Here is a 14,881-nt window from a genome sequence, read left to right on the forward strand (position 1 = left end):
CTGGTGATTTTTGAGAGAATATAATTTTAATTAATTAGTTTATTTTTATTTTTATTTATTTATTTATTTTTTGAGATGGAATCTCACTCTGTCACCAGGCTGGAGTGCAGTGGCGCAATCTCAGCTCACTGCAACCTCTGACTCCCTGGTTCAAGTGATTCTCCTGCCTCAGTCTCCTGAGTAGCTGGGATTACAGGCATGCACCACCACACCCAGCTAATTTTTGTATTTTTAGTAGTGAAGGGGTTTCACCAGGTTGGCCAGGATGATCTCGATCTCCTGACCTCGTGATCCGCCTGCCTCGGCCTCCCAAAGTGCTGGGCTTACAGGTGTGAGCCACCGCACCCAGCCTATAATTTTTATTTTTAAAGAAATACTTCGTGTGTGTGTGTGTGTAAATATATCAAGTAGAGTGTATGGGCCAATGAATGTGTCTCTTTCTTTTTTTCTGGAGTGCAGTGGTGTAATCATGGCTCACTAAAGCCTCAAACTCCTGGGCTCAAGTGATATTCCACTTCAGCCTCCTGAGTAGCTGGGACCACAGGCGTGCACCACCACACCCAGCTAACTTAAACATTTTTGTAGAGATAGAGTCTCTCTATGTTGCCCAGATTGGTCTTGAACTCCTGGGCTCAAGCAATCCTCCTGCCTCAACCTCCTAAAGTGCTGGGATTACAGGTGTCAGCCACCATGCCTGGCCCTAAATGTCTCTTAATGGCAACTAATAGGTAGATGATGCCCAGTAATGGGTTTATGATATATTTGTCTATATAGACAAACATATAGTACCCCCAACTTTTTCCTTTTTCTCCTAGAAAGAAAGCATATTTTCTTTCCTTCCAGTAGATGTACTTTTCCCTATTCCTTCCATTAAGTACAACCAAAACCCCTGAATATTATATATTAAACAAACATAAGAAGACTCTGAAAGGTGGGAGAAAAGGAGGGCAGAACTTCTATGGACTGCAGGATCTGAAGAACAACATTGCAGTGACTTACTTTGTTTTTATTTTTGACTCATATACACTAGACTTGGAGTTGAAAAAGGTAGCAACCTGGAAATGCCAACAGTAGTCAAAAAAACCCAACCAAAGCCTGCTCTCTTTAGCCAAAGAACCATGGAAGGGGCAGCCTAGCAAGACGGAAAAGTTTTAAACATTGCTATGGATAGCATTGTGTCTCCCCTACATTCATGTCGAAGCCTTAACTCCCAGTGTAATTGTATTTGGAGACGGGGCTTTTGGGAGATAATTAGGGTTAGATGAAGTAATGAGAATAAGGCCCTCATGATGGAATCAGCAGCTTTATAAGAAGAATGGTGGGGTTGGGTGTGGTGGCTCACATCTCTAATCCCAGCGCTTTGGGAGGCTGAGGTGGGAAGATCACTTGAGGTCAGGAGTTCAAGACCAGTCTGGCCAACATGGTGAGACCCCATCTCTACCAGAAAATACAAAAATTAGCCGGGCGTGGTGGTGCACATCTGTAATCCCAGCTACTCGCGAGGCTGAGGCATGAGAATCGCTTGAGCACAGGAGGTGAAGGGTACAGTGAGCCAAGATTGTGGCCCACTGCACTCCAGCTTGGGAGACAGAATGAGACCCTGTCAAAAAAAAAAAAAAAAGGAGTGGAGAGAGATCATTCTCTCTGCCATGTGAAGACACAGTGAGAAGCAGATCATCTGCAACCCAGAAGAGAGCCCTTGCCAGGAACTAAATTGGTTAGCACCTTGATCTTGGACGCCCTAACTTCCAGAACTGGGAAACATAAATGTCTGTTGTTGAAGCCACCAGTCTATATTTTGTTGTAGCAGCCTGAGAAGACTAATACAATAACTGCTCTACTCTAGCCAAACAGCACAGCAAACCCTTTGGCCCCTACCCATGCCAACAAAGGCTGAGTGGGGAGCTGATGATTCCACCCTTGTGAGGCTATAATGAGGCACCTCACCCACCAGGGTTGTGTCAGAGAAGGCCAAGTAGAGAGTCAATAATAAGTCCACTCTCCACCTGGCCCCCATGGTATCAGTGGAGACCATGTGGGAAGCCTACACTTACACCCCCAAAAGGCAGTAATGAAGTGCTCCTCTTCATTCCTGCTCAGTGGTATCAGAGAAGGACTAGCGGAGAGTCTAGACTTTTACCATCGTCCAGTGGTAATAAGGCAACCCCCATCTCAGTGTCAGTGGAGACCACCTGGGGAGCCAGAACGCCAACATCTGCCCAGCAATAATGAGAAGTGTAACTAAGACGTCAACAGAGGCTGAGTGAATCTAGTCTTCTACTTTCGTCTGGCAGTAATGGGATGGTGTCTTTCCTCCTCTGCTGGAGTAATGTCAAAAAAAGCCAGCTAAAATACAGAGTTAAAATAAAATTGACAGCTTTATAAAAATGTCCAAGTTTCAGCTGAAAATCACTAATCATAACAAGAGCCAGGAAGTTCTCAAATGAAATGAAGAAAAGTCAATCAATAAATGCCAATACCAAGATGACAGAGATGTTAGAATTATATGACAAAGATGTCAAAGTAGCCATTACAAAAATGCTTCAAAAGGAATTCTGAACACAGTTGAAACAAATTAGAAAGTAGAAAGCCTCAGGAAACAAATATAATATATAAAGATGAACCAAATGAAAATTTTAAAACTTTAACACAATAACTGAAATTAAAAAGTAAGTGGTTGGACATAATACCAGGATAGGGAGGGAACAGAGAAGAAAAAAATCAGTGAAAGGAAGATAGAATAATAAAAATTACTCAAACTTAACAACAAAGTACCAAAGGAATAATGGCTGAAAACGTCTCAAATTTGGTAAGAGACAAGAAGATGAGCAAACCTCAAAGAAGACAAAGCCCAAATAAATCTATACCAAGACACATTATAATGAAACTTCTGAAACCCAAAGACCAAGAGAAAAATATTAAAAGCAGCCAGAAAACAAACAAACAACCCCAGGGAAAAAATCTATTTGAATGACAGTGGATTTCTTATCAGAAACCATGGGGGCCATAAGTCAGTGGTACAGTGTTTTTCAAGTGCTGAAAGAAAAGAACTGTCAATCCGGAATCCTATAGTCAATAAAAATATTCTTCAGAAATGAAGAGGAAACCAAGATATTCTCAGATGAAGAAAAACTCAATTTTTCACCAGCAGAATTACTCTAAAAGAATGGCTAAAGGAAGTTCTCTAAACAAATGAAAAAAACAGAAGAGGAAAATTTGGATCATCAGAAAAGGAAGTGATAAAAGAAGAAAACTTGGAGCATCAGAAAGAACACAATAAGTGAAAAAGGGGGAGAGTAAACGCAATAGTTTTTCCTTCTATTCTTCAGTTTTTGTTTTGTTTTGTTTTGAGACGGAGTCTTGCTCTTGTCACCCAGGCTGGAGTGCAATGGCGCCATCTCAGCTCACTGCAACCTCCATCTCCCGAATTTAAGCAATTCTCTCTGCCTCAGCCTCCCAAGTAGCTGGGATTACAGATGCCTACCACCATGCCGGGCTAATTTTTGCATTTTTAGTAGAGGTGGGGTTTCACCTTGTTGGTCAGGTTGGTCTTGAACTCCTGACCTCAAGTGATCTGCCTGCCTCGGCCTCCCAAAGTACTGAGATTACAGGCATGAGCCACTATGCCCGGCCTATTCTTCAGTTTTTTAAAAAATATATTTAATAGTTGAAGTAAAAATGACATGTTTTATATGGTTCTAAAAGTATGTAGAGGAAATATTAAGACAATTGTATTATAAATAGTGGAGGGCAACAGGATTTACAGGGAAGCACAATTTCTACATTTCATTTAAACTGGTAAAATAATGACACCAGTAGACTATAATGGGTTATGTATATATAACGTAATACCTACAGCACTACCTAAAAAGCTATACAAAGCTTTTCAAAAGTTATCCAAAATGCTGTAGATTAATCAAAATGAAATTTTAACAGAAGTATGAGTAACCCACAGGAGGGCAGAAGAAAGAAAAGAGAAATGAAAAATAGAATGAACAGAAAGGAAAAAATAAAATCAGAGATTTAAGGCTTAACATATTAATAATTACATTAAATGTAAGTGGTAGAAGCACGTCAACTTTAAAAGAGAGAGACTGGCAGAGTAGATTTTAAAACACAACCCAACTGTATACTGTCTACAAGAAACTCATTTCAAATATAACAATATAGGCAGGTTAAAAGCAAAAGAATAGAAAAATATATCATGCAAACATTAATCAAAAGAAAGCAAGGGTGGCTGTATTAATATCAGATAAAGCAGACTTCAGAGCAAAGAAAATTTCCAGAGACAGAGAGGGCAATTATATAATGATAAAAGGTCAATCCACCAAAAAGACATAGCAATCTTAAATGTGTATGCACCAAACAACACAGCTGCAAAATACATGAAGTAAAACTGACAGAACTGAAAGGAGATATACACGTATCCAGTTAAAACTGGAGAAAGATAACAGGCAAATCTTCAAACTAAAAAACACATCTAAATAACATAGGAGTGAAAAAAAAGAGGTCTCAAGGGAAATTAAAAAATACATTGAACGGGGTGAAAATAAAAATACAATGTGTCAAAATTTGTGGGACACAGCCAAAGTAATACTGAGAAGGAAATATGTAGTACTAAATGCATATGTTAGAAAAGAGGAAAAGTCCAAAATCAGTCTATGATCCTACTGTAAGAACTTAGTAAAAGATGAGCAAAATAAATCCAAAGTGAGAAGAAAATAATAAAGAAAATCAATGACATTGAACACACACACAAATGGAAAAATCAATTAACCAAAGATCTGGTTTTTTGAAAAGATCAATAAAATTGACAAACCTCTAGCAAGACTGACAAAGTAAGAAATAAAGACACGAATTGTCAATATCAGGAAGGAAATAGATGAAATTATAGACACTGCAGACATCAAAAGAATAATAAGGAAATACTACAAACAACTCTAAATATTATAAATATGACAATCTAGATGAAATGGACCAATTCCTGGAAAAACACAAAGTACCACAACTCATCAAATAGGAAATAGATAATTTGAGTAACCCTATAACTAAAAATAAATTGAACTTACAATTTTAAAACTCCCTAAAAAGAAATCTCCAGGCCCAATTTGTTTCACTGGAGATTTCTTTTTTTTTTTTTTTTACAGTCTCGCTCTGTCACCCAGGCTGGAGTGCTGTGGCCGGATCTCAGCTCACTGCAAGCTCCGCCTCCCGGGTTCACGCCATTCTCCTGCCTCAGCCTCCCGAGTAGCTGGGACTACAGGCGCCCCCACGTCACCCGGCTAGTTTTTTGTAGTTTTTAGTAGAGACGGGGTTTCACCGTGTTAGCCAGGATGGTCTCGATCTCCTGACCTCGTGATCCGCCCGTCTCGGCCTCCCAAAGTGCTGGGATTACAGGCTTGAGCCACCGCGCCCGGCCTTCACTGAAGCTTTCTACCAAACACTTAATGAATTATTAAACCAATTATTGCCTGGGTGCAGTGGCTCACGCCTGTTTTCTCAACACTTTGAGAGGCTGAGGCAGGTGGATCACTTGAGCCCAGGAGTTTGAGAACAGCCTGAGCAACATGGCAAAACTGCATCTCTACAAAATATACATATATAAAATTAGCCGGGCACAGTGGCATGAGCCTGTGGTCCCAGCTACTCAGGAGGCTGAAGCAGAAGAATCACCTGAACCGGGGAGGCAGAGGTTGCAGTGAGCTGAGGTTACACCACTGCACTCTACCTTGGTAACAGAGCAAGACCCTATCTCAAAATTAAACCAGTTCTACGTTATCTCTTTCAGAAAATACAAAAGGAGCAAGCACTTCCCAATTCATTTTATAATGCCAGTATTACCTTAATACCAAAACCAGACAAAGACAACACAGAAAAGAAAACTACAGACCAAAATCATTAGTGAAAATAGATAGAAAATTCCTTAATAAAATATTAGCAAGTAGAATTCAGCTATATTTTAAAAAATGTATACACTAAGACTAAACGGAGTTTTTTCAGGGATGCAAGGCTAGTTCATCATTCAAAAATCAGTCAATGACATCCACTATATTAACAGGCTAAAGAAGAAAGGTCACATAATAATATCAATAGATTCAGAAAAACCATTTAACAAAATTCAATAGTTATTCATGATAAAAACTCCCAGAAAAACAGGATTAGAGAGAGACCACCTTACTTGATAAAGAGCATCTGTATGAAAAAATAGAACAACAGAAAACAAAAAATAAAATCACAGATTTAAGGCCTACAGATTTAAGGCTAACATTTTAATCATGAAAGACTGAAGTTTTCCCCCTAAAGTTGGGAACACGGAAAGGATGTCTGCTTTTATCACTTTTATTGAACATAGTGCTGGAAGTCCTAGCCAGTGCAATAAGGTAAGAAAAGAAAGTAAATGGCATACAGTTTGGAAAGAAAGTAAATGGCATACAGTTTGGGAAGAAAGAAAGAAAACTATCCCCATCTGCAGATGATATAATTGACCACATCAAAAATCCAGAAGAATCTGCCAAAAAAAAAAAAAAAAAATCTCATGGAACCAATAAGTGAGATCAACAAGGTTGCATGACATGAGATCAACATATGAAAAAAAATTATATTTCTACAAACTAGCAATGAACACATGGACATCTAAATTAAAAATGTAATATTAATAATCGCTCAAAAATATGAAATAGGTGTAAATCTAACAAGACAAGTACAGGACATTTATGCTGTAAACTATGTAATGTGATGAAAATAACAAGATCTAAATAAATGGAATAATAGTCTGTATTTATAGATTCAACTCAGTAAAGTAGCTCAACATAGTAAAGATGTCAATTCTCCCCAAATAGATATAATGGTTTAATGCAATTCTCATTAAAAACTAAGCAAGATCTTTTGGTAGCTGTAGACAAGATTTTTCTAGAATTTATATGGAAAGTCCAAACAAAAAGCTAAGGGGCAAAACCTGGGCTGGGATAGGGCATGAGGCAGTGTGTTGGGACATCCCTTGCATCAGGCTCAACGGTGCCTGTCACTGTGTGGCTAGCTGGGATGTTTGGGGTGGGTCAGGGGCAGGCATAGCCTGTTTCCCTCATTGTCCCCTAGCACCACAGGCTGCTAGCACCATGAAGCTATGGACTTTGGAGCACGTCTTTGACCACCTCTGGGAAATTGTTACAACAGTTGAAATGCAGAAATATCCAAACCCTATGAGCCTGAGTGTGGTTGGAGATGATGTGTTGGACAGACATATAGATCCCTCTGGATCCCTTCTCAGCACAGAGAGGGGGCTGCTTTCATTGTGAAGTCTCTTATTGGTGCAGCAAGAACCAAAACATATGTGCAAGAACATTCTGTAGTTGATCATGTAGAGAAAACAATGGAACTTAAATGTACTAACATTTCATTTACAAATAAGGTTTCAGTAGATGAGAGACTTATAGAAAAGCCACATCCTCGGGACTCAGAAAAAAACTATTTTGACTCAAGAAACCATAATCACTGTGAAAGGAGTCAGCCTCAGCAGTTACCTTGAAGGACTGATGGCAAGACTGAGAAGCAATGGAACGGGTAATACACAAATTAAATGCTGAGACTGAAGAACTGTTGGCCTCTGCAAGAGGAAGCATAGAGACTCTGATGGCAGCAGCAGAGTATCTGCAGAGAAATAATCATGAAAGTTGTTGGACAATGTCGGTTACCCCCGGTCTCTCCAAGCTAACTATATATTTATTTGTTATTTTAAAAATAGAACTATCTTTTAGGTAGAAATTTTTAAAAAATATGCTGATGTAAGGCTATGTGACTTTTGATCAAAAGAGATGCAGGGCTTCTAAATAAAAGTGATCATTAGAAATTTTTAAAAAGAAAAGCTAAAACAATTTTGAATAAGAAGAGTGGCCGGGCGCGGTGGCTCAAGCCTGTAATCCCAGCACTTTGGGAGGCCGAGACGGGTGGATCACGAGGTCAGGAGATCGAGACCATCCTGAGCTACACAGTGAAACCCCGTCTCTACTAAAAAATACAAAGAACTAGCCGAGCGAGGTGGCGGGTGCCTGTAGTCCCAGCTACTCGGGAGGCTGAGGCAGGAGAATGGCGGGAACCCGGGAGGCGGAGCTTGCAGTGAGCCGAGATTGCGCCACTGCACTCCAGCCTGGGTGACAGAGCTAGACTCCGTCTCCAAAAAAAAAAAAAAAAAAAAGAAGAGTAATGGGTGAGTAATCAGTCTACCCAATTTCAAGGCTTGCTCTGAAGCTACAGTAATCAAGACTGTATAGTGCTGGCAAAGAGAGAGACACATTAGACACATATATTAATGTAATAAAGAATCTAGAAATAGACCCCTACAGATATGTCCAGTGGAGTTTTGACTAAGACGTAAGAACAGTTCAATACGGAAAAGATAGACTTCAACAAATGGTGTTGGAGCAATTGGATATTCATAGGTGAAAAAAAAAAAAAGGAACTTGACCCAACTCTCACACCTTATACAAAAATTAACTCAAAAGATTGTGAACTTAAATGGGAAATGTGAAACTGTAAGATTGTTTAGAGAAAATAGGGGAAAATATTTGGAATCTAAGCTTATGCAAAGAGCTTTTAGACTTGACCCACAAACGTGATCCAGAAGAGGAAAAATTGACATATTTGATGTCATTAGAATAAAAAAATTTGCTCTGAAAAGACCTCATTAAGAGGATAAAAGCTCCCTATTCGATAAATGGTGCTGGGATAACTAGCGAGCCATAGGCAGGAGATAGAAGCTGAACCCCTTCTTTACACCATGTACAAAAATCAACTCTATTAAGTCTTCAATCCAACTTTAAGATGAATTAAAGACTTAAATGTAAAACCCAAAATTATAAAAACCCTGGAAGACTACCTAGGCAATACCATCCTGGACACAGGAACTGGCAAAGATTTCATGACAAAGACATCAAACGCAATCACAACAAAAGCAGAACTTGACAAATGGGATCTAATTAAACTTAACAGCTTCTGCACAGCAAGAGCAACTATCAACAGAGTTAACAGACAACCTACAGAATGGGAGAAAATGTTTGCAATCTAGGCATCCGACAAAGGTCCAATATCCAGTATCTGTAAGGAATTTAAACAAATTTACAAGAACAAAACAACCCCATTAAAAAGTGGGCAAAGGATATGAACAGACTATGTTTAAAAGAAGACATACCTGCAGCCAACAAGCATGTGAAAAAAGCTCAATATCGCTGATCATTAGAGAAATGTAAGTCAAAACCAAAATGAGATACCATCTTACACTAGTCAGAATGGCTATTAATAAAAAGTCAAAAAGTAACAGATGTTAGTGAGGTTGGAGAGAAAAGGGAACACTTATACACTGTTGGTGAGAGTGTTAGCTCAACCATTGTGTAAAGCAGTATGGCAATTCCTTAAAGAGCTAAAAGCAGAACTACCATTCAATCCAACAATCCCATTACCAGGTATATATCCAGAGAAATATACATTATTCTACCATAAAGACACATGTGATGCCAGGCACGGTGGCTTACGCCTGTAATTCTAGCACTTTGGGAGGCCAAGGCGGGCAGATCATGAGGTCAGGAGATTGAGACCATCCTGGCTAACATGGTGAAACCCCATCTCTACTAAAAATACAAAAACTCAGCCGGGCATGGTGGTGGGCGCCTGTAGTCCCAGCTACTCGGGAGGCTGAGGCAGGAGAATGGCGTGAACCCGGGAGGCGGCGGTTGCAGTGAGCCGAGATCGCGCCACTGCACTCCAGCCTGGACGACAGAGGGAGACTCTGTCTCAAAAAAAAAAAAAAAAAGACACTTGCATATGAATGTTCATTGCAGCACTATATAAAATAGCAAATACATGGAGTCAACCTAAATGCCCATCAATGACAGATTGGATAAAGAAAATGTGATACATATGCACCATGGAATACGATACCACCATAAAAAAGAATGAAATCATGTCTTTTGCAGGAACATGGATGGAGAGCTGGGCGCTATTATCCTTAGCAAACTAATGCAGGAACGGAAAATCAATTATCGCATGTTCTCACTTTTAAGTTGGGGAGCTAAATGGTAAGAACTTATGAACACAAAGAAGAGAACAACAGACACTGGGGTCTACTTGAGGGTGAAGGGTGGAGAGTGGGAGGAGGGGGAAGAGCAGAAAAATAACTCTGGGTACTAGGCTTAGTACCTGGGTGACAAAAATAATTAGTACTACAAACCCCTGTGACGTGAGTTTATGTATATAACAAAACTTCACATGTACTCCTGAACCTAACATAAACTTTTTTTTATTTTTAAAGAGGATAAAAAGACAAGTTATGTGCATATTTCTGCAGAGAAAATATTTGTAAGCTACATATCTGACAAAGGACTAGTACTGGAATATATAAAGAACTCTCAAAACTCAACAGTAAAAGAAGCAAAAATCCAATTAGAAGGTAGAGAAAAGACATGAAGAAGATAATACAGATGGCAAATAAACACATGAAAAGATGTTTAATATCATTAGCCATTAGGGAAATGCAAATTAAGACCACAACGAGATACCACTACATGCCCATCAGAATAGCTAAAATGCAAAACAGTGAAAACACCAGATGCTAGAAAGGACACCGGATCACTCATACATTGCTGGTGGAAATGTAAAATGGTACAGTCACTCTGGAAAACAGTTTGCCAATTTCTTTAAAAATTAAACATGCAGGCTGGACGCGGTGGCTCACGCTTGTAATCCCAGCACTTTGGGAGGCTGAGATGGGTGGATCACCTGAGAGGTCAGGAGTTCAAGACTAGCCTGGCCAACATGGTAAAACCCCATCTCTACTAAAAATACAAAACAAAAAGTAGCCAGGCATGGTGTCAGACACCTGTAATCCTAGCTACTCGGGAGGCTGAGGCAGGAGGATCCCTTGAACCCGGGAGGCAGAGGTTGCAGTGAGCTGAGATTGCACCACTGCACTCCACCCTGGGCAACAAGGTGAGTCTCCGTCTCAAATTAAAACAAACAAACAAACAAACAAACTTGCAGCCAGGCGCAGTGGCTCATGCCTGTAATCCCAGCACCTTGGGAGGCTGAGGTTGGTGGATAGGTCAGGAGTTCAAGACCAGCCTGGCCAACGTGGTGAAACCCCATCACTATTAAAAATACAAAAATTAGCCGAGTATGGTGGTACATGCCTGTAATCCCAGCTACCCCGGAGGCTGAGGCAGGAGAATCACTTGAACCAGGAAGGTGGAGTTTGCAGTGAGCTAAGATTGCACCAATGCACTCCAGCCTGGGCAACAGAGGGAGACTCCATCTCAAAAAAAAAAAAAAAAAAAAAAAATTAAACATGCAACTACCATACAATCTAGCATTCGCACTCTTGGACATTTATTTCCCCAAAATGAAGACTATATTCACACAAAAACCTGTACACGAATGCTAACCCTACTTGTATTCATTATAGCAAAACACTGGACACCGAGGTGTCCTTCAGTAGGTGAACAGTGAAACAAACGATGGTCCATCTTGAATACTTCTGAGCAATTAAAAAGGAACAAACTATTGATAAACAACCCCTGAATGACTCTTAAGAGAATTATGCTGAGTGAATAATGAAGTCAATCCCAGAAGTTTATATACTGCATAATTTTATTTATATGACATTCCTGAAATGACAAAATTATAGAAATAGACTCATGGTTGCCAGGGGTTAAGCAGCGGGGAATGGGAGGGAAGTAGACACGGTCATAAGAGGGTAACATGGGGGATCCTTATGGTGATGGAAATGTTCTGTATCCTTTGAGTCCAGATTTCAGCTGGTCTGCAGCAAGGACTCTCCCAGCGGTAGGGAGGCTTACTCAAAAAGGCATGGCCCAGGGCCAGGTGTGGTGGCTCACACCTGTAATCCCAGCACTTAGGGAGGCCAAGGCAGGCAGATCGCAAGGTCAGAAGTTTGAGACCAGCCTGGCCAAATGGTGAAACCTTGTCTCTACTAAAAATACAAAAATTAGCCGGACATGGTGGCGCACGCCTGTACTCCCAGCTACTCGGGCGGCTGAGGCAGAAGAATCGCTTGAACCTGGGAGGCAGAGGCTGCAGTGAGCCGAGATCATGCCACTGCACTCCAGCCTGGGCGACACAGCGAGACTCCAAAAAAAAACGCATGGGCCTAACACGGTGGATGGTGGGGGCTGTTATACAGGCTTCATCTGAGTCTCCCGTGGCTCCCACAGGATCCCACAGGTTACAAGATCAGATTTGTAATTTTGAAAGGTCATTGGGATTTGTCCCAATGGTGCCCTTAATAGCAAAAGAAAGTCCTGAATTGCGGGTCGTGCTCTGTTGTCACCTCTCTTTAATCTGAAATGCTTCCTCAGTGTTTTCCCCATCCTTCATGAACTTGACATTTTTAAGGGTCTGGCTGGTTATTTTGAAGAATGTTCCTCGATTTGCGTTGGTCTGAGGTTTCTTCACAGTGAGATTCCACTTATGCCTTCTGACAGAAATACCCAGAAATAACACAGTGTCTTTCCCCACGCATCATGTTGGATGACAGCTTCCATTCATAGTGGCATTTAGATCACTCGGTTAAGGTGGTGGCTGTCAAGTACCTTTATTCCAAAGTAATTATTTTTCTCTTTGCAATTTATAAATTCATTATCTGTCTTGTGGAGAGATATTTTGAGACAATTGTAAATATCCTATTACTCCTCAAATTTTTACCCTCTAGTTTTAGGAAGACTTTATGATTCTTGCCTGAATCATTTAATACTATCCTGGTTGCCAAGTTGGCAATTTTCTACATCTGTCATTCCTTCTATATTTATCAGCTGGCTTTCTTCCGTAAAGCAGAACTTTCCCTTCTCCCCCACTTATTTACTTAAATATGCAGAGAGAGAGAGAGAGAGAGAGAGAGAGAGAGAGAGAGAGAAAGAGAGGGGGATATGTATTCTCATTTTATTCAATGAATCCCTTGACTTTTAATCATTCTGCATCGTGTTATTATGTTTTAGGTGTTTCTCTTACAAACAGCATATAGCTAAATTTTCTCCAGATTGACCTTTTTTTTTTTTTTTTGAGACAGGGTCTCACTCTGTCACCCAGGCTGCAGTTCAGTGGCATGATTTCGGCTCACTGCAACCTCCGCCTCCTGACCTCAAGTGATCCTCCTGCCTCGGCTTCCCAAAGAGCTGGGATTACAGGCATGAGCCACTGCGCCCAGCCTCAGATTGACTTTCTAATCTTAAAACAGTAAGTTTTTCATTTATATGTGTTGTGAAAATAATATATATGGATTTGTTATGCAAAAAAGGAGATTTACATATGTTCACGTAGAAAAATATCTAAAATGTGATCTTAAGGGGAAAAATTGCAGGAAAGTATGTATAAAATAAGCCCATTCATGAGCGGAAAAGGATATGTGTACCTCTATTTTCATAGTCATAAATTTCTGGAAGGTCACACAAGAAGTGGGTTAACATTGGTTACTCTAAGAAGATGGCCTAGGGGTAGAGGTCTGTTTCTACCTTTATATATTACTGGAACTTTAACATCTATGAACAGGTTTTGCTTAGACAATTAAAAGGCCTGATGTTTGCCTGCCAGAAGCTCACAGCCTGTGACAGATACAGACACTTGCACGGCCATGTGGTACCCGAGGCTGTTAGAGTTAATTCCAGGCTGGATGCCACATAAGCAGGTGAGATGCGGGGCTGGTGAAGCCCCTGAGAGAGGACGACATCTGAGTGAAGTTCCAAAGTGAGGCGCCTCAGCTTCGTGGAAGGCATGTAAGCACTGATGTTAGGCAAGCCCAAAGTTGAGTCTAGCTACTCGCTCCCTGTGTGAACTTGGGCAAACTTAGGAGCTTCTGCAAGTCCTACGGGATTGCTGGGAGGATTAGAACTGATCATATCTGTGGCCAGGCGTGATGGTTCACACCTGTAATCCCAATACTTCGGGAGGCAGAGACTGGTGGATTACCCAAGGTCGGGAGTTTCAGACCAGCCTGGCCAACATGGTGAAACCCCATCTCTACTAAAAATACAAAAATTAGCCAGGCATGGTGGCGGGCACCTGTAATCCCAGTTACCGGGAAGGCTGAGTCAGGAGAATTGCTGGAACCCAGGAGGTGGAGGTTGCAGTGAGCCGAGAATGCACCACTGCACTCTAGCCTGGGCAACAGAGCAAGACTCCATCTCAAAAATAAAAAAAAAAAAAGATAATATCTGTGAAGGGCACTGAAGAAGTGCTGGTGTAAACATTCAATATATTTTTGAAAGATGAGGAGGTGGCAGCAAAAAGAAGAAGCAGGTCCAAGAGGGGAACAGCACATGATGTGCTGGGCCCGAGCTGCGGGTGTTGGCCTGGGGCAAGTGGAGAGAGACACAAGGACAGCTTACGATGCGCATGAAATCCCATGCTAAGAAGTTTGGTTGCATTTCGAAGGCAAAGGGCATCTACTGAAGGATTTTAAGTAGAAGTCGTTACAAGGTCAAATTTGTAATTTTGATAGGTTATGGGCAGCAAACTGAGGGTCAGGGTGGAGGGTTAAAAGTGGAATTAGGAAAGCCAATTAGAAAATTGTTGTAGTAATCTGGAAGGCAGATGAAGACGACCTGAACTAAAGCACTTAGCTATTAAGGACATGGAAATCATTAAGACCTAACACCTGTTGGATGCAACCGTCAAGGAGAAAGAAGGAAAAAACCCAGAGAACTTTGTCTGAAGCAACTGTGTGTATGGTGGTGGGTGCAGACAGACAGAGGAATGGATCAGGAGAAAAGAAGAGTCCACTTTCGGGTACACTGAGTTTAACGTATCTTTGAGGTTTTTGATTTTTTTTTTTTTTTTTTTGAGACAGAGTTTCGCTCTTGTTGCCCAGGCTGGAGTGCAGTGG

General features: G+C 40.8%; 1 pseudogene; it reads left to right on the forward strand.

Moving 5' to 3' along the window:
* Window positions 1–7,115: 7,115 nt before the first annotated feature.
* Window positions 7,116–7,711, forward strand: LOC105515955 (annotated as a pseudogene).
* Window positions 7,712–14,881: the final 7,170 nt, after the last annotated feature.

This window comes from Colobus angolensis, unplaced genomic scaffold (genome assembly GCF_000951035.1).
Source record: "Colobus angolensis palliatus isolate OR3802 unplaced genomic scaffold, Cang.pa_1.0 Scaffold271, whole genome shotgun sequence".
Classification (NCBI taxonomy): Eukaryota; Metazoa; Chordata; class Mammalia; order Primates; family Cercopithecidae; genus Colobus; species Colobus angolensis.